Source organism: Pseudochaenichthys georgianus, chromosome 14 (genome assembly GCF_902827115.2).
Source record: "Pseudochaenichthys georgianus chromosome 14, fPseGeo1.2, whole genome shotgun sequence".
Lineage (NCBI taxonomy): Eukaryota > Metazoa > Chordata > Actinopteri > Perciformes > Channichthyidae > Pseudochaenichthys > Pseudochaenichthys georgianus.
Genome location: NC_047516.1, coordinates 659,068 through 683,091, shown reverse-complemented (window position 1 = coordinate 683,091; position 24,024 = coordinate 659,068). Strand labels below are relative to the sequence as shown.

Below are 24,024 nucleotides of genomic sequence, written 5' to 3'. Positions count from 1 at the left end.
TGTATCATTAAAACTAAGTACCAGTTCTAGATCCTTGACTTTAGACAAACAATTCAAAAGACAAAATGTATTTAAAGACCATTATTTGAATGGGCCTCTTAACCTGAGATATTAGTTATACAGTAATAGTATTGACAATCTAAAAAAACTGAGCAACTCAACAGTCAACTTTATGTTTCTTATTGTCTAAAGCATTTATTATTTTCATTTTCCCCTCTCATATTCAGTGTGGACGGATTGAGACAGCATGGTGTCCAGAGGGCTGCAGAGACTTCAGGGAGAAACCTCCGTGTGATGGACGTCCTGTCTGTTGGTTTGGAGAGGACTGAGGGTCTTTCCTCAGCGAGGAGGACCAGGCCTGATGGAGGAGCCCATGCTGGGCAAAGCTGATACCAACTGCACAGGCCTAGTCTGTCACTTTATTTGACTAAATGTGTTTACTTATATATTTAATAGGTTTACACCTTCTGTCCATATGTGCTTTTTATTTAAAACATGTTTGATTACCTTTTGGTTCACATTTCAATAAATTGTATTTGTATTTGTATCCTTTTGTCCATTATTCTTACTGAAAATGTTAGATTACACATTCACATCTGACTGAAGATTGGCCCCATTTATTTGTGACCTTGCAAACTCTGCGGTACAAGGCACAGGTGATGTGAAGCTCATAAAGTGAGGCAAATAGAAATAATCAGCTGATGGAGTGTAGATGTGGAAATAGGTGCATTTGATCAGCTGACTGTGTTTTCACAATAAAAGTAGTTTCTTAGTGAATGTCCTGTATTGGTCTTACAATCTCATAACAGCAGCTCTTAATGTTCCTCTTGGATGTTCTTCTTGACCCTCAGAGAAGGAGAACATGTCGTGTCTTTCAGGCATATCCTTTCCTAACAGAAATGACAGGAAACATAAAACATATTATTGCAGAACAAGTGTGTTATTTATGAAAGCGGTGTGTGTGTGTGTTTAGGGGCTGTAGATATCATTATTTTGTAATTGTAATGTTTTTTTTCATTTCAACAGTGAGCTACAAAGACAATCAGATTATGAATGAACAGTATGAAGTTCATCAACATTGAAATATACGTTATTATCCAAATAATATTTAACTGTTATCAAAACGTAGTGCAACTGTCGAACTTGCTCTGTTGTCTCACTGAAAGAATAACTTTTACCACGTTTTTTACAGACAATATTGAGAGATAAATAGTAGCAGTTCTCACTATGTGTTAAATATCTTTGCCTTCAATAAATTAAATTAGAAAGCTGACAAAGTCATATTGCTAAATATCTAAAATGTAACTTTTTGCATGGAGAAAACCCTCAACTTAACTGATGTGTAGGTGATCTAGTATTTAGTATTGTTTAATGCAGGGGTGGGGAACCTTTTTCCTCTCAAGGGCCATTTTTTCAACATCCTCCGAGGGCCGTACAAATTATTGATCTCTGCTTAAAAATCACAGCCCATTCATTTGGCCTTTCTTTCATGCTGTGCAAAGAAAAAGCAACCTCTTAATCCAGATATCTTGCCATGACTCGTGCATGCATTCACGTGCACGGTTGTGGCATGACCACCAAACAGAAATATATGGACACAAGATGTGTGCAAAAAATGCATTTAGTTTCCTATCCATGTGAACATGATTTAAGTGGGGGGACCAACCTCCTCTAGGGCGGTCCAGGGGGGCATGCTCCCCCGGGAAGATTTTTTTTTAAATATTGAAGTTGAAAGCATCACTCTGGTGCACTTTGAGAGAAAAATGAAGAGATCTATGGAAACATCTCTCAACACCCATTTGAAACAGAACTGTAAGCAGATTGACTTTTTCTTTATGGATATTTTACAAATCACTCCCCTTTCAAACTGTATTCTTGTTTCTTAATAACAACTTTTTTTTACTGTCATATAGTATTTTATACCTGTTTACTTTATTCTCTTGTTTTTTGATAACTATAATGATCATATAAAGATGTGCCTTTACCTCACTGGTTGGAGAAAAAGCTTCTTATATTCGTTAGCATAGCTAGCTAACCAGATGCTAATAACAACAAAGTTATTGACTGTATGATCAGTATGACAGATGAACAGATTGCCACTGGGCTTTCAACTAAAGACACAGCCACGCAAAAACTGCAGCATGTGTACGGACTTATGGGTACTGCAATTTGTTGAAGTCCCGGAGCGGCGTTCTGGTGCTCTCCTTCAGAATTGCACCCCTGTCAGATGAGACATATACCACGTGATGACACCTAAGGCTGGTGTTGTGTTCAAGGACCATGACCATCGCCAGCAAAAACAGGCACTCGCTTGTTTAATTATTTTGCGGTCTACATTTCTTTAATTTTTTTATTTTTTGCGTGTGTTTAGAAATTACCTCGAGGGCCAAACCAAATGGTCTTGTGGGCCGTATACGGCCCGGGGGCCAGAGGTTCCCCTCCCCTGTTTTAATGGAATGTATATCAGTGTATTAAAGTCAATACTTCATTAATTTAAACCAATATTTTTCTTGATTCTTTGTACAGTATGAACAAAAGAGTCTTTGTACCTGAGCTGAAGTTCACTGCTGTGAGGAGTCCAGTTCTGTCTCTCACTCTCTGGTTCAGCCTGTCTGCATCACCTGGACACCTTAAACAAACAGATATATATGTAAAGTACCATGTGTACAAACAATATAACTGATTCTCTTCTGTTGAACATGTTGGATTGTGTATTGTCCGAGTCAGGGTCCTTTTTTTTTACTGTAACTTTGGAAGTTGTGTTACCAATGCTTACTGTTTATTTGATACCCATTTGGTAATGCAATTAATAAAAACAACAAGGTTTGGGTTCGTTCTTCAGATGACTGTGACGTTAACGAGTAAGCTCAATAATGAACTCAGCTCAACCAACCATATTACAATATCTAAGTAATCATCTTGAAATCTTGTGAGGTTGATTTCACATACACTACTTCAACGTTAGCTTGTCTACATACTTGAGCATAGCCAATTTAAATTAACCTTAGCGATGCATACAGTTCCTACCTACATAATAAAATATCTCTCCAAGTTACAAGGATGACCTTATTTGATCAACCTCAAACAGAAGCCGTTTGTTCTACAGTATTATCCCTTGTCCTTTTGTGTCTTTAACTTAAACTGTGAGCATTTTGCAAGTGAGTGGCTGGTTTGTTGGCAGAATAAACAGCATGTGTTGTGACTTTGGGCAGAAAAGGACTTGATCTTATTATCCATGTAGCCTTTGTTTCTTTCTTTCATTGCAGTGACACCGGTGGCAAATGTGCCCTGTTTCCTATGCCTTGGTTCACTCACAGTGGGGGGTTTGTTGCAGCTGGTACATTTTGAGTCCTGAATATTTCCAAACAGTGGGTCAGAGGCAATTCTAACTTTTTTTTCAACCAAGTTCACAAGGTCAATGAATAGTGCTCTGCAACCACATCTCTCCTGCAAATCACATGCATGGCTCCTCCACTTCTCCCTCACCTTATAAGAAGCTTCATCATGATGTTTCTGAGGTTTGATGGCATGTCCAACTCATTCATGTGCATGATTCGCTGTGTTCAATGTGAGCATTCCCGTAAGAACAGAGAAAAGGATTTCAGTGATTTGACATCTTCTGCTTTAACCAGAGGCCAGCTATCAATTTAGTCCATATAAGCAGAAGCACTTTTGTATTCATTTCCAGAATGTTCAGCAAGCAGGGATTTGGCTCTTTGGTATCCTTGAACAGAGGGTAGGTGCCGACAACTTTTCACCAGGTCTCTTGGTTGCCCCCTGGTGAACTGCTCCAAGAAATGTAAACAATCACTTGCATTATCAGTTTTAACCTCAACACAATGTTCAAAGGATCTGATGAAAGAATGATACTGAAGAGGATCACCATCAAATGTGGGTATATGTCCCACTGGTAGGGAGGATGCTAAATGTTGCTGTACTAACATTGTAGTGATGTCAGTTTGGCGTTGCATGATATTCACAATGTCATTTTGGGTGTCACTATTGCATGTCGTATTCAAGGAGGATGCTCGTCCTGTCTGTTGAGCATCATGAACCACCTGTGTTGGTGCTTGAGTGTATAGTGGTCTGATGTCCGTCTGTAACACTGCCATTTGTTTAGGCCTGACAGTTTGTGATGTGTCTTTAAACCTGATGGTCTGTGAGGTTTTCTTTGGTCTTACAGTGACAGCCTGGACATTAGGGTGAAATTCATTTTGCATGTTATTTTTGTCATTTCTCTGTGGGAAAAATTGATTAGCCTGAGGATTGAGTTGCCTTGTACTCTGAGCCTTGTTCCTTTCCACATAATAGTTCATTCCATCTGTGACAAAGGTAACTTTGTCACTGTGGACTAACGGCTTCGGGCCTTCTATATTGCACATGTCTTTTATTTTTGAAAAGTGTTCCCCCTCCCGTTCTTTCTGTTACTCCTGATTATGTTCACCTGGTGCCCTGTGTTGTCCCCCCCACACCTGTGTCTAATTGCTCCCCCCTCACCTGTGTCTAATTGCTGATTAGTGGGTGTGTATTTAGGCTCTGTGTTTCTTGTTTGGTGAAGGCTGGTAGTGTGGGTGAGATCCTTGTGGCTGTGTTCACCTGGGCAGCAATATTGAGGCTGTGTATCCTGTACCACAGCGATGAATAAATGTCCACACCGGGTTATATTTGAATTCTCTGCCTCTGCCTCCTTGCTTGGTCGGGCCGCTCAACGGTTAGCTTCACACCATCCCTTTTGGAGCTGCATTTTGAGCTAGTTTCCAGAACATTGATTTTGGCATTAGTTGCAGCTAGCTCGGTCTCCAGAGCTAACTGCTCCTTTTCTTTTCTTAGTTCCTCCTCTTCTTTTCTTAGTTCCTCCTCCTTTGCTTCCAACTGATGTTTCCTTTTTAAAGCCTTCATGCGCTCCACAATTACTGCTTTATCAGCCTCTGCTTTTAGCCTGGCAGATGCGGTGGATGATGTTTTAGATACATTAGAGTGTGTTTTGTGTTGCCTTGTTTTGTGGACCTGAAATGTTAGAGGCACTGTCCTCCGGTTGTTATCATCAATAACAGCATTTTGTTTAGTTTGAGTCTCAACATCAGTTTCAACATCAACATTGCTAACATCATTGTCATTTTCCACTTCATTGTCAACGTTTTCATTTGATTCCACATGAGGGTGCCCAGCAGCAGACAACCAATCCTTTACAGACTCAGTGAAATTACAAAATGTCATCATTGTTGCATTGAAATATGTATTTTGCTTTTTGACCTCCTCCTCGGGCAAATCCATATCTATGAAAGACTCATGCATGTCCTTAGCGTCCTCATAACACTTGATGAAGTTGCACAAATGAGCTAGCACTAGTGCTGTAGCGACTTCAAAATATCGTCGGCGACATATTTCCGCGTCGCCGCGTCGCTACACACACGTTGGTCACCCAAAGCAACAAGCAGTTCGCAATCGCACTTCAAACACAATGGAGACTGGAACGGCTACCACCTCCTCCTCACAGGATTGCGCACGAAGCCCTCAAACGAAAACATCTCGCCCTAGGTCTTCAAAAGCATGGGAATATTTTAAAGTTAGTCCAAAACGCAAAGATATTGTCATTTGCAGTCTTTGCCAAATGGAGTTGGCATATCTCACAAGCACAACGGCTATATTGGAACATTTAAAGCGGCAGCTAGCTGTGGTGGCTACCATTAGCAGCTAGCATTTGCTCTCTGATTTTTACATAAAAATGGAATTATGGATTATAAATTCAATATTTTTTTTATACATAGACGTTAAAAACCTATGGATTAATCGATTCAGCCGCGTTTTTTCTCATTTAAATGCCATTGAACACGTCTTTTGATCAGATTGACAGCTACGGTGGTGAGACGATCTCCCTAGAAGCTCTGTAAAAGTACGTGTTGTGATGACTGTATTTGCTTCCCCTGTCGCGATTCCGGATCACTCAGTGATGATACTATATACCTACATAATCTGTGGAGTCTCAGCTTTAATCGGATATCTTGTATGTGCAGCTACGATGAGTAATAAGGGTACTTTTATCTTGAGTTCTGTGCCAATGTCCGTTAGCATTTTTCGCTCATGGGTCATTTAGATGCTTCTTATGAGACTTGTGTTTTGTTTTGGTAAACATGGTTTGTATCGTCAGTTAGCTGAGATTATTTCCGTTAATCTGGTATAACACATTAATAGGTTCTTAAATATTAAGATCCCCTGAGACACAGTATCGTGACATTTTCTTTTGACATTACGTTTTTTACGTTACGTTTTTTATGAATTGAAAAATAATCATTAGATTAGTCGACTAATCGATCAAATAATCGCCCGATTAATCGTTTTCGAAATAATCGTTTCCCCCCAGCACTAGCTAGCACAGACTTCACATTGTCAGTAGATTTCATCCAGACACGTATTGGTTCAATGTATTTATTGGCCTGCTTGATTTTTGCCGATCTCTTTTCTTGGCACGTTTCTATGTAAAACGCCAAGCCTTTTGGGGTAAACTTGAGGCTCCGTTTTACAGAGGGCTCAGGCGGAGCCTTTTCCACACTTGAAACATCTGAATCAACCACAGGCATTGTCTCGTTTGTCTCAACCAGCTGCTCCATATTGTCTGATTGAGTTCACACAGGCAATTATATTGACACTTCACGTCGGAGATTTATGAATAAATGTCTTTTCAAGTCCAACAACTCCCAATATTCATCAACATGTAGCGAAACAGTAATTCAGTCACTCCAAATAAGTTTGCTTTTTTCCAATAAAGCTGACAGATTATCCTTCACATACCAATGTTATGTTGTTGTGGAGTAGGTTTGTGCGGCGTCCATTTAAACCGTGGGTGGTCCTCTGTTCTCCGATCGTGTCTTTAACAGGCAATTCAAAGTTTCACAAAGTCAATGAGCATTGTCTCAGATCTCCAGATCAAACGCTGATGCGCCAGCATCCATGTTCCTTTGTCCCCTGATCAGCACGATCATCTCAGCCTGAGCGCGGTGGTGTGCAATCCAAACGTCCATGCAGTGCAAAAAATAAATAAAAATAAAAGTGTCCTCTTCAATAAGGAAGGTTTTTTTTATTTATGTAGTGGCTATTTGTCAACAACACCAACGTTTCAAAAGGCCACTGAGGCACCAGTTAGTAGATCTTACGCAGATCAGGAGCCGGTAATTAATCCATTGTCCAAACAAGGCATCAACGTTTTTGTGGTATTTATTAGTTTCACCTTGCGGGAACAATACAGCAAAATATGTGTAAATGTTTGCTGAACTCAGCCCTGACACTGGTAAAAAAAACATATACCTTCCCGGTGCCCACTGACTGCTGCTGTGACTTGATTGCCTTAAATAAACCCAGCTGTGTGCCCAAATTGACCCATCACCTTCAAAATAAAAGCATTTTAGCTGGAACACAACTTAACTTAAACAATATGGCTGTAAATCAATTAATTTTACAAAACATAAAACAACAAATAAATACATTAAATAAATGTGAAAAATACTGAAAAAAAAGCTTCCACAAGGACCAACACCTCTCTCCATCAGGACCAACACCTCTCTCCATCAGGACCAGAACCTCTCTCCATCAGGACCAGAACCTCTCTCCATCAGGACCAACACCTCTCTCCATCAGGACCAGAACCTCTCTCCATCAGAACCTCTCTCCATCAGGACCAACACCTCTCTCCATCAGGACCAAAACCTCTCTCCATCAGGACCAGAACCTCTCTCCATCAGGACCAACACCTCTCTCCATCAGGACCAACACCTCTCTCCATCAGGACCAGAACCTCTCTCCATCAGGACCAACACCTCTCTCCATCAGGACCAACACCTCTCTCCATCAGGACCAGAACCTCTCTCCATCAGGACCAGAACGTCCTGAACCTCTCTCCATCAGGACCAGAACCTCTCTCCATCAGGACCAACACCTCTCTCCATCAGGACAAGAACCTCTCTCCATCAGGACCAGAACGTCCTGAACCTCTCTCCATCAGGACCAGAACCTCTCTCCATCAGGACCAACACCTCTCTCCATCAGGACCAGAACCTCTCTCCATCAGGACTAACACCTCTTTCCATCAGGACCAGAACCTCTCTCCATCAGGACCAGAACGTCCTGAACCTCTCTCCATCAGGACCAAAACCTCTCTTCATCAGGACCAGAACCTCTCTCCATCAGGACCAGAACGTCCTGAACCTCTCTCCATCAGGACCAAAACCTCTCTCCATCAGGACCAACACCTCTCTCCATCAGGACCAGAACCTCTCTCCATCAGGACTAACACCTCTTTCCATCAGGACCAGAACCTCTCTCCATCAGGACCAGAACCTCTCTCCATCAGGACCAGAACGTCCTGAACCTCTCTCCATCAGGACCAAAACCTCTCTCCATCAGGACCAGAACCTCTCTCCATCAGGACCAACACCTCTCTCCATCAGGACCAACACCTCTCTCCATCAGGACCAAAACCTCTCGCCACCTCAACAAGGCCCCCCCCCCCACTGACACTTTACCTCAGCCACAACGCAGACTCTATGCATTACATAATGGAGATCACAGGATGGTAAATAATGCAATGTTTAAATATTGCTTACTGCACATATTGTATATTCTATAATTTATTGCATTCTATTTTGATGTAAGTTACTGCTTTATTTTATTTCTATCTTACTATATTTTTATTACAGTGTTCTTAATATAGTTCGCTATCTGTGTACTTTTTTATTTTTTTTTATTTGTATGTTTGTTGACACCTAGTCAAATTCCTCGTATGTGTGAACCTACCTGGCAATAAACCCGTTTCTGATTCTGATCTGTTTGTCCTCTAGGTTGCACTGCCACGTCTACAGCAGCGCAGAATGGACAGAGGAAACATGATTGGGCCTCAAGTTTTTTGCAGCCAATATTCATTATCCTACAAACTTGGGATAGGAGGGTGAGTGAACAAGCTATCCATTGGTTGGAACCTACATCCCCATTGTTAGACTTACTAAATCCTGCACACTGCTCCTTCAAATGGACAATGTGAACATATGTCGCCATTTTGCAATTTCTGTTATTTTCAGTTGAGAATGTTTCAAAGTAATCTTAAAAAATTCAACTTACTTTTTGTTTCTACTGTTTATAAGTATTATCTTTAAATATTACATGCTGTATTCATTAGTTGTACTATAGTTCTACACATATTTTTATATTTTAAGTTTTCAGAGTAATTGTTTTCTACAGAACATTTTGTGATGTCATTTTGTTGAACCTGTTTCATTGGAAAATGTTAGAAAAAAGCTGTAAGATAACAGTATTCTAGCTGTAGAACTTTAGGTTCTGTATATATTTTAGCGTTTGATCATACAAATCTAATAAAAAAAATGTTAACTGTTTTTCTCATCAGAACTTTATTTAAGGTATTTTAATGTAACATTTTAAGACAATGGATTTTGAAAAGAGAGGAAAGTTTCCTCTAAAATCTTTAAGGACAATTTCTGTATACTAATTGCTTTTGCACTTTATTTCAGTTAATGTATTTTACTTTAATTTTATGGTTTTTTTTGGCAGCCGCTGCTGCTATTCATTTGACCGTTTATTTACGTTTTTTTTGCCCGTAGAAGTATTAGTGCTGTACTTTTATTAAAGGTTATTGACTGTAAAAGGAGAGGGTAAATCTGTAAAATTACAATGTTTCCCTGTAAAATCTGTAAGGACAATTCCCGTAATTTAATGGCTTATTCACTTTATTTCAGTTAAAGTATTTTACTTTAATTAAGGGTTTTTGTTTGGCGGCTGCCAGTACTTTGACCGTATTTTTACGAGTTTTTTTTTTACAGTGTGGATTTTCCTTATCTCTGGCCCCCCTTCTTCGATTTTGACATGTGACATCTCTTTCGAACCGTTAGAGCCAATAGAATCGAAGGGAAATCTCCCTGCACACACTCATGTTAAAAAAAAAGATGGCGTCTTCGCGCACACAGTTTTGCTCCAGAGTGAAGCTGTCTCAAGGTCTGACATCTCAAAACCGAAAAGCTGATTTATTTCTCATGGATTATCAGAAATCATTCAAAGGGACACATTGGATTAACCTATGGATTAACTTCAGCATCGTTTTTATCGTTTTAATGCCATTGAAGACCAGTTTTGACCAGACTACCACACAGGTGAGCCATTTTTCCGTTTTTGGCAAACTAGCTCCATATGTTTTGATGTGTGTTCTTGTCATTATCTCCGAGAATTTGTATGATTGAGTGATAATGAGGGTACCCATCGATTCTGTGTCCCCTCACTATGTGAAACGATGGGTTGAGATGTGCAGCAAAGATAAATAATAAGGTTTTGAGTGAATTCCGGTGCAGTCATCTGTTAGCATTTTTCGCTCGTTGCTAATTCAGAGGCTCAGCGTTAGCATTGTGGGGTTTTAAATGATCAGTTAGATGAGTTTCTTCCTGTTACATGGATATAAAACATTCATAGTTTATTAAATGAACATGCCCTCAGACACCGTTTCCTGCAAGACATTGCAGGAGGCCCCCCGTTACTGGGGTCTCTCGGGCTTAACAGGTTAAGAAAATGGTCCCACTGCAACAAAGCTAAAATCCAATCATCCAAAATGGTCGCAGCGTGAGTATCTCAAGCTCGTCTGTTTGTTGCTGTTAAATTAGCTCTTTAAAGCTCATATCATTGATCCACATGATCTGAACCCACGAACATTTGTATAACATAGTAAAGCGGCTCACTACGGTCTCAGGATTTTTGTATTTTTTGCATTTGCAACTATGGAGGGAAACATGTCTCTGCAAACGTTGTGGGACGCGATTCAGCAAATCAAGACCGACATGCTGACTCACATTGACTCAAAAATTGATCCCATTCAAAGTAGCTTGAGCAGGATACACAAGTCCCTGTCTAGTTTGGGAGACCAGGTCAATTTGTTAGAGCAGCGTGTCGGGGCTAATGAGGACAATGTACACGAGTGTGTCGCTCGAGTCAAGCAGCTTGAGAAAGACAACTCCTTCCTAATGTTGAAAGTTGATGACTTGGAGAACCGGAGCCAACGTTCTAACCTTCACTTCGTAGGAATCCAGGAGTCCGCTGAAGGCAGTGACATTATCGGCTTCATGTCTCGGCTCATCCCGCAGCTCCTGGGGCCAGATGCCTTCCCTACCCTGCCTATCATTGAGAGGGCACACCGCTCACCGACTGCCAGGCAAAACTCCCGTGATCGACGGGCCATCATGATCGAGCTGCTGAACTTCCAGGACAAAGTGAAAATCCTTCGTCTTGCCAGGGAGAAAAAGTCTCTGGACTACAACGGGAAACACATCAGCATATATCCCGATTTCAGTCCCGAGCTTACCAGAAGACGCCAGAGCTTTGATCCAGTCAAACGCAAGCTCCGTGAACTCAACATGAAGTACTCTCTCCTCTACCCGTGCACCCTCTGCGTTGTTGTTGATGGCACACAACAACGCTTCTCTACCCACAAAGACGCGGAGGCAGTCTTCATGTCCACCTCAAACTCTCCTGGGTGACGAACATCCCCAGAGATGAGGCTGCTGCTAATGGTAGTATGTTGATCCACTTCAATGGTGCAGCTAAGTGACTTTCTCCTCAGTTTCCTCTCTTCTCTTGTTTTTTATTTTTCTCATCTTCTCTAAAAACAGAGACCTATTTACGTGACGTGTCATGACTGCTGAGATGTTGTTGACACTCTCTTTTGTGTTTATTATAACAGGTGGGCACCCGCCTGGCTCTTTCAGTTGTGTGGTTTGTTTACATTTTACAGTGACGTTGACGTCACTACTTCTTCTTCTTTGGCACGTTAGAGCCCACTACTATTGCATTACTGCCCCGAGTGGCTGTTATTGTTAAATAATGTTTGTGTTCGTTCGGATGAATTTCTTTGAGCTATGACTTCTTTATCCTCTTCGTAATGCAGACTGAGCTCTGTGCACATACAATATATCCGATTAAAGCTGAGGTTCCACAGATTATTTAGGTATATATCATCACTGAGTGATCCAAACTCTTGACAGGGGAAGCAAACACAGACATCACAACACGTACCTTTACGGAGCTTTTATGGGAGATCGTCTCACCGTAACTGTCAATATGATCAAAAGACGTGTTCAATGGCATTAAAATGAGAAAAAACGTGGCTGAATCGGTTAATCCATAGGTGGATAATGTTTCTGTGTTATCATTTTTTGTATTTATAATCCATAATTCCATTTTTATGTAAAAATCGGAGAGCAAAAATTAGCTGCTAATGGTAGCCACCAGAATTATCGCAGCTTCCGGTCTTGGCTATGCGGCAGTCACACACACACACATTACCAAATAAGGAGTATGTGGGAGTTCCCCTCGATTCCATTGGCTCTGACGGTTAGAGAGAGATGTCAATCAGCAAAATCGACCAAGATAGGTCAAATCCACCCAAATGACCCCAGAAGTGTTTTTTTTTTGCTAAATCTCTCTAAAAAGGTCACATTTCACTTGTTTTACATCAATCCTGATACAGGGTACTTATTATATGTTTTAGTTTGAATTCCTAAAGCTTTTTGTCTACCATCCCATCATTCAAGGGTGGTTTTCACTATAAGTACTTTTTATTTTTGCACAGACACAATAATTTGCCTTTTTCTTACTGTGTTTAATCTGAATTTACTTTCAAATAAAAACATATATATTTATTATGACACTTCTACATCCAACTCACAGGTGTAACCTTGCTTTGAGAAAAAAGATTATTATTTAAACCTTTTAGAAGGGAAGATATGGTCATTTGTTCTGGGAATGTCATTTTCGAGCCTGAGACCTGAAAAACAGGCTCGGGGCTTAACGGAAAACAGTCTGACATGTTGATCCAACAAAAGGGTGTACCCCAAGGATCAACTCTGGGCCCACTTCTGTTCGCCATTTACATAAATGATTTATCTTCTTGTCTCATTAATTGTTGACACTGTCATATATACATCCAAGTCAGATTTCTCACAAATTCAGATCTCTCTTCAATCGGATTTTAATATCTTACAGGACTGGCTATCACACAATAAACTACTGCTTAACAAAACAAAATCTTATACCATGGTCTTTGGTACCAGGCAGAAGCTCAAATCCAAACCTAATGTAGTAATAACATGTAAGGATGTTACTTCTCTGCATACAGTTGATAGCTTTAAATATCTTGGTCTATGGCTAGACTCTGAACTTTCATTTAAACTACATATAAAGCATGTAATACAAAAAGTCAATTACGGAATCAGTGTTTTACACAGCTCTTGCAATTGTTTTACGCTCAGTGTCCGAAAGAGAATTGCTTCTCAACTTATTCTTCAGATTATGGACTATTGTGATGTTTTCTACCAAAATGCACATAAATCAGATCTTGCTCCACTCAACATAGCCTACAACAGACTATGCAGATGTGTTCTTGGTTGTCCTTTTCGTACACATCACTGCACAATGTATAACCAACTGAAATGGCCTTCTTTAAATGTAAGAAGACACACGCATTGGCTTCAGCTGATATTTAAATGCATTTATTTTAAATATCCCCCTTATTTAAAGCAGTATTTTGTACCCTACTCACCAAATCATCAAGTTAGACATTCTGTTCAGATTTATTTCTCTGTCCCCTCTGCAAAAAAATCTATTGGCAGAAGAGCGTTATTTTCAAAGCCCCAACAGACTGGAATACTTTACCTGCTGCTATTAGATCTCTTGCATCATTGGGTATATTTAAACTAGGGATGGGAACGATTAATCGAATATTCGAAATTATTCAGATATTCGAATAATTATTCATGAATTCGAATATGAGTTATTAATATTTTTTTTTTTTTGGGAGTGATGCCTAAGTTGATTACATATTATCCATCCATCCATCCATCTTCTCCCGCTTATCCGTGGTCGGGTCGCGGGGGTAGCAGTTCCAGCAGAGAGCCCCAAACTTTCTTTTCCCTGGCGACATCAACCAGCTCTGACTGGGGGATCCCAAGGCGCTCCCAGGCCAGCGAAGAGATATAATCCCTCCACCTGGTCCTAGGTCTACCCCTTGGTCTCTTCCCAGCTGGACGTGCCTGGAACACCTCCCTAGGGAGGCGCCCAGGTGGCATCCTAACTAGGTGCCCGAACCACCTCAACTGGCTTCTTTCGACGCGAAGGAGGAGCGGCTCAACTCCGAGTCCCTCCCTGATGACCGAACTTCTCACCTTATCTCTAAGGGAGACACCAGCCACCCGGCGGAGGAAACCCATCTCGGCCGCTTGTATCCGCGATCTCGTTCTTTCGGTCATGACCCATCCTTCATGACCATAGGTGAGGGTAGGAACGAAAATGGCCCGGTAGACAGAGAGCTTTGCCTTCCGGCTCAGCTCCCTTTTCGTCACAACGGTGCGGTAAAGCGACTGCAATACCGCTCCCGCTGCTCCGATTCTCCGGCCCATCTCACGCTCCATTGATCCCTCACTCGAGAACAAGACCCCGAGATACTTGAACTCCTTCACTTGGGGTAAGGACTCATTCCCTACTTGGAGTGGACAGTCCATCGGTTTCCTGCTGAGAACCATGGCCTCACATCCCAGCCGCTTCACACTCGGTTGCGAACCGATCCAGTGAGTGCTGAAGGTCGCAGACCGATGAAGCCATCAGAACCACATCATCTGCAAAAAGCAGTGGTGCAATCCTTAGTCCACCGAACTGCAGACCCCCCCCCCCCCCACGACTACGCCTCGAAATCCGATCCATGTATATTACAAACAGGATTGGTGACAAAGCGCAGCCCTGGCGGAGGCCAACCCTCACCGGAAATGGGTCCGACTTACTGCCGAGGACCCGGACACAGCTCTCGCTTTGGGAGTACAGAGATTGGATGGCCCTGAGTAGAGACCCCCTCACCCCATACTCCCGCAGCACCTCCCACAGTAACTCCCTGGGAACCCGGTCATACGCCTTCTCCAAGTCTACAAAACACATGTAGACCGGATAAGCGTACTCCCAGGCCCCCTCCAGGATCCTTGCGAGAGTAAAAAGCTGATCCGTCGTTCCACGACCAGGACGGAATCCGCATTGTTCCTCCTCAATCTGAGGTTCGACAATCGGCCTGACCCTCCTTTCGAGTACCTTGGAGTAAACTTTCCCGGGGAGGCTGAGTAGTGTGATGCCTCTGTAATTGGCACACACCCTCTGATCCCCCTTTTTGAAAAGGGGGACCACCACCCCGGTCTGCCACTCCTTCGGTACCGTTTCCGACTTCCACGCAACGTTGATGAGACGTGTCAACCATGACAGTCCCTCAACACCCAGAGCCTTCAGCATTTCCGGGCGGATCTCATCCACCCCCGGGGCTTTGCCACTGTGGAGTTGTTTGACGACCTCAGTGACCTCCCCCCGGGAGATTGGCGTTGATCCCCCGTCATACTCCAGCTCTGCCTCTAACATAGAGGGCGGAGTTGTCGGGTTCAGGAGTTCCTCAAAGTGTTCCTTCCAACGTCCCAACACTCCATCAGTTGAGGTCAACAACGTCCCATCCTTACTGTACACAGCTTGGATGGTTCCCTGCTTCCCCCTCCTGAGGTGTCGGACAGTTTTCCAGAACAACTTTGGTGCCGCCCGAAAGTCCTTCTCCATGTCTTCTCCGAACTTCTCCCACACCCGCTGCTTTGCCTCGGCCACGGATGAGGCTGCTGCACTTCGGGCCTGTCGGTACCTTGCAACTGCTTCGGGAGTCCCCCGGGATAACAAATCCCTGAAGGCCTCCTTCTTCAGTCGGACGGCTTCCCTGACCACCGGTGTCCACCAGGAGGTTCGAGGGTTACCGCCCCTTGAGGCACCTAAGACCTTGAGACCACAGCTCCCCACCGCGGCTTCGGCAATAGAGGCTTTGAACACCGACCACTCTGGTTCAATGTCCCCAACCTCCACAGGAATGCCCGAAAAGCTCCGCCGGAGGTGTGAGTTGAAGGCCTCCTGAACTTGGGCCTCCTCCAGACGTTCCCAGTTCACCCGAACTACACGTTTGGGCTTACCAGGTCTATCCAGAGGCTTCCCCCGCCACTCGACCCAACTCACCACCAGATGGTGATCAGTTGACAACTCCGCCCCTCTCTTTACCCGAGTGTCCAAAACATACGGCCTCAGGTCCGATGATACGATAACGAAATCGATCATGGACCTTCTGCCTAGGGTGCTCTGGTACCACGTACACTTATGAGCATCCTTATGTTCAAACATGGTGTTTGTTATGGCCAATCCATGACTAGCACAGAAGTCCAGTAACAAACCACCACTCCGGTTCAGATCAGGGGGGCCGTTCCTCCCAATCACGCCCCTCCAAGTGTCTCCATCATTGCCCACATGTGCGTTGAAGTCTCCCAGCAAGACTAAGGAGTCCCCTTCAGGAGCCCCATACAGGACTCTTTCCAGGGTCTCCAAGAAGGCCGAATACTCTGAACTGCTGTTGGGTGCATAAGCACACACAACAGTCAGAGTTTTCCCCCCCATAACCCGCAGGCGTAGGGAGGCGACCCTCTCGTCCACTGGGGTAAACTCCAACAACGAAGCACCTAACCGGGGACTTGTGAGTATCCCCACACCCGCCCGGCGCCTCACACCTTGAGCAACTCCGGAGAAGAATAGAGTCCAACCCCTATCCAGAAGTAAGGTTCCAGAGCCGACGCTGTGCGTAGAGGTGAGCCCAACCAGATCCAACTGGTACCGCTCCACCTCCCGCACAAGCTCCGGCTCCTTCCCCCCCAGAGAGGTGACGTTCCACGTCCCCAAAGCCAGCTTCTGCCGCCCGGGTCTGGTCCGTCGAGACCCTCCGCTTTCACTGCCACCCGTCTGGCAGCGCACCCGACCCCATCGATGTTTCCCGTAGGTGGTGGGCCCGCGGGACAGAGAAGCGGAGGTGTTGCCCACGTTGCCTTTTCGGGCTGGGCCCGGCCGGGCTCCGTGGCAAGCCCGGCCACCAGACGCTCGCCGACGAGTCCTCCTTCTGGGCCTGGCTCCAGAAGGGGACCCCGGGCTTCCTCCGGGCCGGGTATCCTCACTTCTTGTTTTTCCTTTCATGAGGTCTTTTGAACCAATCTTAGTCTGGCCCCTTGCCTGAGACCAATTTGCCATGGGAGACCCTACCAGGAACACAAGGTTCCAGACAACACAGCCCCCAGGTTCATCAGGGCACACAAACCTCTCTACCACGGTAAGGTGCTGGTTCTTCAGAGAGGTACATATTATACATTGAATAATTCAATGTATATATATATGACTGTGCCATAGCTAAATGTGTTAGGTGACGTCTAAATGTGTGTTTTGCTCCGCTCACCGGTCCCTCACAGCGGGCAGAGCTGCAGGGGCTAATCTCTCTCTCTCGTGTCCGGTTATACTTCACTCGCGTTTATGTCCAAATCCATCAGATCTAGCTGGTTCTAGCCAAATATATGGCTGCTGCCCCTCCCTACACGCAGATCACGCAGACTCAAACCTCATCTTAGGCCCAAATGTGGCGCAAATGAGTTCCGCAGCCGTTACGAGGTTCCGGCGCTAACAGTTGAGCGTGCTCCTCCGCCCCCTGTCAACACTCGCGACACATGAGTGGCCAGCCTAAACAACAATAAGCGCTGCTTGGCAACCGTGTGTGGCGGCAAAGTACATAGACATTTTGACAGGAGAGATTTAGTTTTGCCGGTATTCAACATATTTTACCAGTCATAGTCCGGTAATTATTTACACTCTAAGAAGAGTCCTACACAACAGACATGGAGGAAAAGGAGATGTGTGGAAATATTTCGACCAGGTTAGTGAGTGCGGTGTAGAGGTCAAACTAGGCCAAATTAAACTTTTATATACATGCTATACCCGCAACCTCCGTTCCAGCTGAGAGGGTCTTCTCTACAGCTGGCCTGATTGTGAATCGCCTCCACACATGAAAGCTGTAGGCCTATAGCTGTCAAACTGTGATCATCAGTTCAATACATTTGACAAAGTCGACTTGGTTTCTACACTTATTTGAACATGTATGTATTTCAAAAAAATTATTGAAAAAAAATTGGGTGAAAAAAAAAATTCTGAATTTTTTTTTTACCCAATTTTTTTTTTATAGGATATGTACATTTCGGTTAACCGGTTAACCGTTTTTGGGGGGGTCGAATATTCGAATATACATTTGGTTTCAAATTCCCATCCCTAATTTAAACATGCATTGTTATCTCACTTTCAACTGGTCTGTACTTGTTATTAACTGATATTGATGAAACTGATTTGCTCGACTGTCTCAAATTGTAATGATTGTATGCATTGCTTGAATTTCACTTAACAGACTGTATGTGGTTTGTCTTGTGTGTCATGTTTTGCATTTTGTCTTTTTATGTATGTATGTCTATAAGTTGTTGCTATTGTCGGGACCCCCTTGAAAACGAGATGGTGCATCTCAAGGGGTTCATCCCAATGAATACAAATGTCTATATATAAAAGGGGTCCGTTTTCTGCTAATTTTGAGGGTCTCACTTGTGTTTTTTGTTTGTCATACATACATTTATTTTAGTGCAGGGAAACGATTAACATTTGTTATTAATGTAAATTAATCGCATGATTGTTCTACGAAAAATGCTATAGTGAAAAAAGTAGTGTATATGCACTTTTATTGTAATCGTACTGCTATATGAACACAAGTGCAGTAACATTTGGTTTGCAAACACATAATAATTCAAACTGTTAATGCACCATAAAATAATTGTCAGCGTTAATTAATTAATGCTTTAATTAAGTGAGTACTTCTACTTTTAGTCAAGTACAAGATCTGAGTGCTTCTACTTTTACTCAAGTACAATATCTGAGTGCTTCTACTTTTACTCAAGTACAAGATCTGAGTCCTTCTTCCACCTCTGCTACTTGGCAATTTTCTTATTTTCATTTTTGACGGTTTTCACCCGATGCAACTTGAACGCACCAAAATGGCAGCTCGGTGCAAACCATGGATGTATAATAAGAACGCTGCAAACACCCAATAAAGGCTCAAATCCACAAAGTTAAAATCATATACCCGGCGGGCTGTGCGTGAAAAATATGATAGATAGTTAGACATCGTGTCTTAATTTGAAAAGCGTGCATCATAATGTAAGCATCCTTTAAAGCACAGCTAAGATTAAAACAGCAGCATTTACAAACTGAGGCTGAACAAGAGGACTTACCGAACAGCGGAGCACCAGCCGGATCACCGGGGCATCACCGGGGGTCACCGGGGTCAGAAAGTCTCCGGTTGTTCTGTTTGTTTGGCCTGAAATTCTGTCGAGCCGCTGCAGCACCGTGAAACTCCACCTTAAAGGGACGCCTTCAGGGACGCGTCGGAAATTTCGCTTTTACAGTCATTTCATTTAAACTGAGGAGGTAGAAGTACTCAGATCTGCTTCTAAGGTAAAAGTAGAAGTACTCAGATCATTAGCTACAGCACTCCTTGTCGATTCTACTTTAGTTGATTACTGCAGTACTTTGTTTATTTCATAGCAAGAGGAGAGTTAAATGCTTTCCAATAGAATATTACATTATTATTATATATTTGTTTCTAATTTAGGCTATATTTTTTATTTGTATTTCTATTTTTGTAGTCATGTGTTTGAACATAAATAGTTATTGTGATATCTATATGCATAATATCTAATGCATGTATTGAGTCATTGCAAATGCTGAACATGAATAAACGTTTGATTTAACAGTTAATAACTGGAGGTATTATCACCTCAGCAACGATGTCTGCATGCTTTTTCACGCCGTCAGATTTTGACATGTGAAATATTGCAGTGGCTTCAAATCCCTGTTTGATATGATACTGTATGTTGTCATGCCACACCTGACAGATGGTGTGCTTGCTATGTATTGATCTGTGTTTGAGCTCTTTCCAAACACTTCCAAACATTCTATATTTCTCTGGAAATAGATATTCACTTTGTAATGCAGCCAGGTATCTCCAGCGTGTTCCACCACTTCATTAGACAACAGGTAAACTTCAGGATGTGTTTACAGGACAAAGCCAACTGCTGCAGCTCCTGTTTCCAGACCTGCAGCCCCCTGATTGGTGCACCTCTGAAAGCTTATCATTACATTACATGTCACGTGTTAGACGCTTTTATCCAAAGCGACTTACATGTTATGTTTGTTTACCTCCTAATGTTTCATTAACCGTACAGTGTACTGTTGTAATGCAGATATTGTGGTTGTTAGTATTACTTCAGTACAGGGAATATATCGCAGTCATTTAGATTGGATTTGTCACATTTTAGTTTCAGGTTTCAGGGATTGTTTTCATATTAATGTGTTTAAACTTTACAAACTTAACACATTTGAATATAATTAACATTCTCTGGATGCACTGAAAATGTCAAGTGTTTCTGTGGGATTATTTATCAAACACTTTTTATATTAAGGGTTATGGTCTGGTTAAATATGTCCTGTTTTATTTTTAAATAAGCCTCATGAAGAGCCTTCCCAACGTGAGCTCCATTCTGATTGGACGATCGTCGATACGCTCACTGATGGCCAATCAGAGAGCAGCTGGTGGATATAAAGAGCTGCTGTGGCGAGCAGAGAGCCACAGTTCGTTGGAAACCGGAGAAATGAAATATATCAGGAAGAGGCAAGACCGGAGCTCACACATAACTCGAGCCCTGCATGCGGCGTCTCGTCGCTTTGGTTCTCTCTCTGTGTTCCTGAGAAAGTGTGTGTGAGCTCCAGCTCTACTGATCCATCATCTGTGTGTCTGGATAAACCTCTGAATGGACTCTGTGCTCTTTTTTTCTGGAGCGTTTACCTCGGACTATAGGAGCTAGCTTAGCATGCTAGCTGGAAACACGTTAGCAACACTAGTCCGATTGAGAGTTTGACGGAGAGAGAAACGGTGTGTTTAACGGAGTCTGCAGGGAAAGGTGATCTAGGAAACATGAGTAAAGTCCAGATGCTGCTGTCGGTGAAGAAGCAGCGAGTCACTGCTGCTAATGAAGAGATATTTGCTCTGTTTGAACAAACGATAGCAGAGCTCGAGGAGGAGCTGTCTCTTTCCAAAGAGGAGAACGAGAGACTCCAGAAACTACTGGACGCTGTTTTACAGCCTCAGCTTCGGATCCACAGAGCAGATGTCCAGCAGCTGGTGGTGGTTAAAGAAGAGCCTCTCCCTGACCAGCAGGAGGGGAGCACCAGCCTTGACCAGGAGGACCCAGAGCCCCCCCCACACATTAAGCAGGAACAGGAGGGGGAGCAGCTTCAGGAGCTGGAGGAGGCTGATATCACCAAGTCCACTTTCACTCCTGACCCTGTGAAGAGTGAAGATGATGAAGAGAAACCTCAGTCCTCTCAGCATCATCAAAGACAAACAGAACACATGGAAACAGAAGCTGATGGAGAGGACTGTGGAGGACCAGAACCAGCCAGGAGCTCAGATCCAGAGAGCAGTTTACAACCAAAGACTGAGGACCACACTGGAGACTCATCTGAAGACACTGATGACTCTTCTGAACCTGACGCTGAAGACAGTGCTGATTGGAAGGAGACCAGAGAACCTGCCTCAGGCTCAAACTCACTGAAACATAGACAAGAATCTGTCAGTGATCCCCGACGTAGTGCTGGAGAGAAACCATTCAGCTGCTCAGTCTGTCAGAAAGCTTTTAGAGATAGACAAAAACTAGATCAACACATGAGAATCCACACAGGAGAGAAACCCTTTCGCTGCTCAGTCTGTAAGAAAGCGTTTTCACGGAAGGAAACTGTAAAGGAACACATGAAAGTCCACACAGGAGAGAAACCCTTTCGCTGCTCAGTCTGTGAGAAAGCTTTTTCACGGAAGGAAACTGTAAAGGAACACATGAGAGTCCACACAGGAGATAGAGCACACAGCTGCTCAGTCTGTAAGAAAGCTTTTTCACGGAGTGGAAATTTAAAGACACACATGAGAGTCCACACAGGAGAAAGAGCACACAGCTGCTCAGTCTGTAAGAAAGCTTTTTCATGGAGTGGAAGTTTAAAGGAACACATGAGAGTCCACACAGGAGAGGAAATATACAGCTGCAATGTTTGTGACAAAAGATTTAAATGGCGTAATTGTTTCAAAAGGCACAAGTGTGTTGGTCGTCAGTCCTCACAGCTTAATGACATTCAAACAGAATAACGGAGAGGCAGAGCCTCCAATCAGCAGCTCAGCTGAACACATGGAAACAGAAGCCGATGGAGAGGACAATGAATAAGTCTTATGACAGTTCACACGTGAGAGAAATCTGTCTGGACAATATGTTTCATGTTTTTGTCATTCTGATGTATCCGTTAACCACTGACTGTTGATGAACCACTGCTCATTTAAGGTGGACTGACCTTTACAATGGACCAGCTAGTCTTAATGCAAACGTTTTGTAAAATGACGCTAGAACAGTGGTTCTCAAACTTTTTCTGTCATTCCCCACTTTGAACAGGTGGGCCTTTTCAAGCCCCACCTGTTCCTCATCGCTCCAATAAAATGGTTAAATGTATCGTTCTATAACAGGGCTCTCCAACCTTTTTTAGGATGAGGGCTAAATTCAAAAAATAAAACAAGTCGTGAGCTACTTTTACTCCTCTTTTTAGTTTTTTTTGCAATGTATATATTTAGCACATTTTAACATTATTATATGCTACCTTTAGCCTTTGAGTGCTGTTTGGGTCTGTGGGACCCGTTTTCAGTGTTTACTAAAATAAAATATATGCAATTTAATTATTTTAACCTGCTTTATTTGGTGGTGGACGTCACATCCTCTAGGGTCCGGGGGCATGCATCCCCAGGAAGATTTTTTTTAAATGTTGAAGTTAAATGCATCAATCTGGTGCACTTTGAGCTAGGGCTGCTCAATTAATCGTATTTTAATCGCAATTACGATTTTGGCTTGCAACGATTATGAATACAACATAATCGAAATAAAATGATTTTTTTTTTTTTTAAATAGGTTTTTCAGTTGAGTTATACTTAAAGTTCAGGGTAATCAACTGTTAAAAACATACTTTTCAAATTATTTTCTTCAATAAATTGATGTTTTTCAAAGTAAATGGTTAATCGTTTTTAATAATCGTGATATCAATTATTGACTCAAATAATCGAGATTATGATGTGGCGAGCCTGTCTCTGAGGGCCTAAGATATTCTACAAAATATTATTTAAAAACATTAAAACAAATTATAATTTTCTTTATATATTTTTTTAAAATATGTTTTTAGTAATATTTGTCATTAGTTTTACCAAAAATAACTTGATTAAATTGTATTTAAAATAACATTTCCAAAGAAATAAATCCTTTGAATCTGCCTATTCAGTCTCTGCGAGTCTGTGAAGACAGGAGCTGATTGGACGTCCAGCTATGAATTCACAGAGGGCCAGCTATAGTAACTGAACGAGAGAGTAATGTCAAATGACAGTACAATTGACCAATCATATCTTCCCTCTAAATGGGTGGGCTTTATTATCGCAGACTTTATGACAAGTTCCGCCCGCTGTGAAACGTTTCTTGTTTACATAGCAACAACAACTGTCAACAGCGTAAACTCGCCTTCAAAATAAAAGCATGCCAAATTACACTTAAGACATAAGACTGCAACGAAAGTAACAAACACAATGCAATATCATTTCCAATTTCAAAGAACACAAATTGGGTTATCTCCAGGTGTTGTTTTGTGTGGTAGAGGGTCGCTTTCATTGATGCGTTTTGCACCCCGGGCGGGCCATTGTTTTGATATTCCACCAGTGTTGATAAAAATAAATAATAATAATTAGAATTTTTTTTTTTTTTAAATAATGTTTTTTCTTTTCGCGACCCACCTATCACATCTCTGCGCCCCACCAGTGGGGCGCGCCCCACACTTTGAGAAACGATGCGCTAGACCAACAACGTGCTGTACCTGTCAATTTGACCCCAGAGGATAAAACTATAGACAATGATCATATTCTAGATGTTAACCAACATGTATGTCTCTGGTGCTTTAGGCATCTTAGCTGACTCCCTAAATAACCATTTCAATAAAACATTA

At 42.5% G+C, this 24,024-nt stretch overlaps 1 long non-coding RNA gene across 1 annotated transcript; it reads right to left on the bottom strand.

Moving 5' to 3' along the window:
- Window positions 1-174: 174 nt before the first annotated feature.
- On the bottom strand, window positions 175-19,302 carry LOC139435159 (uncharacterized). Its single transcript, XR_011644419.1, has 3 exons — window positions 19,182-19,302; window positions 2,550-2,629; window positions 175-890 (listed from the first exon to the last, which is right to left on the bottom strand). It is a non-coding gene; the product is annotated as an uncharacterized lncRNA (long non-coding RNA).
- Between the last annotated feature and the right edge of the window lie 4,722 nt (window positions 19,303-24,024).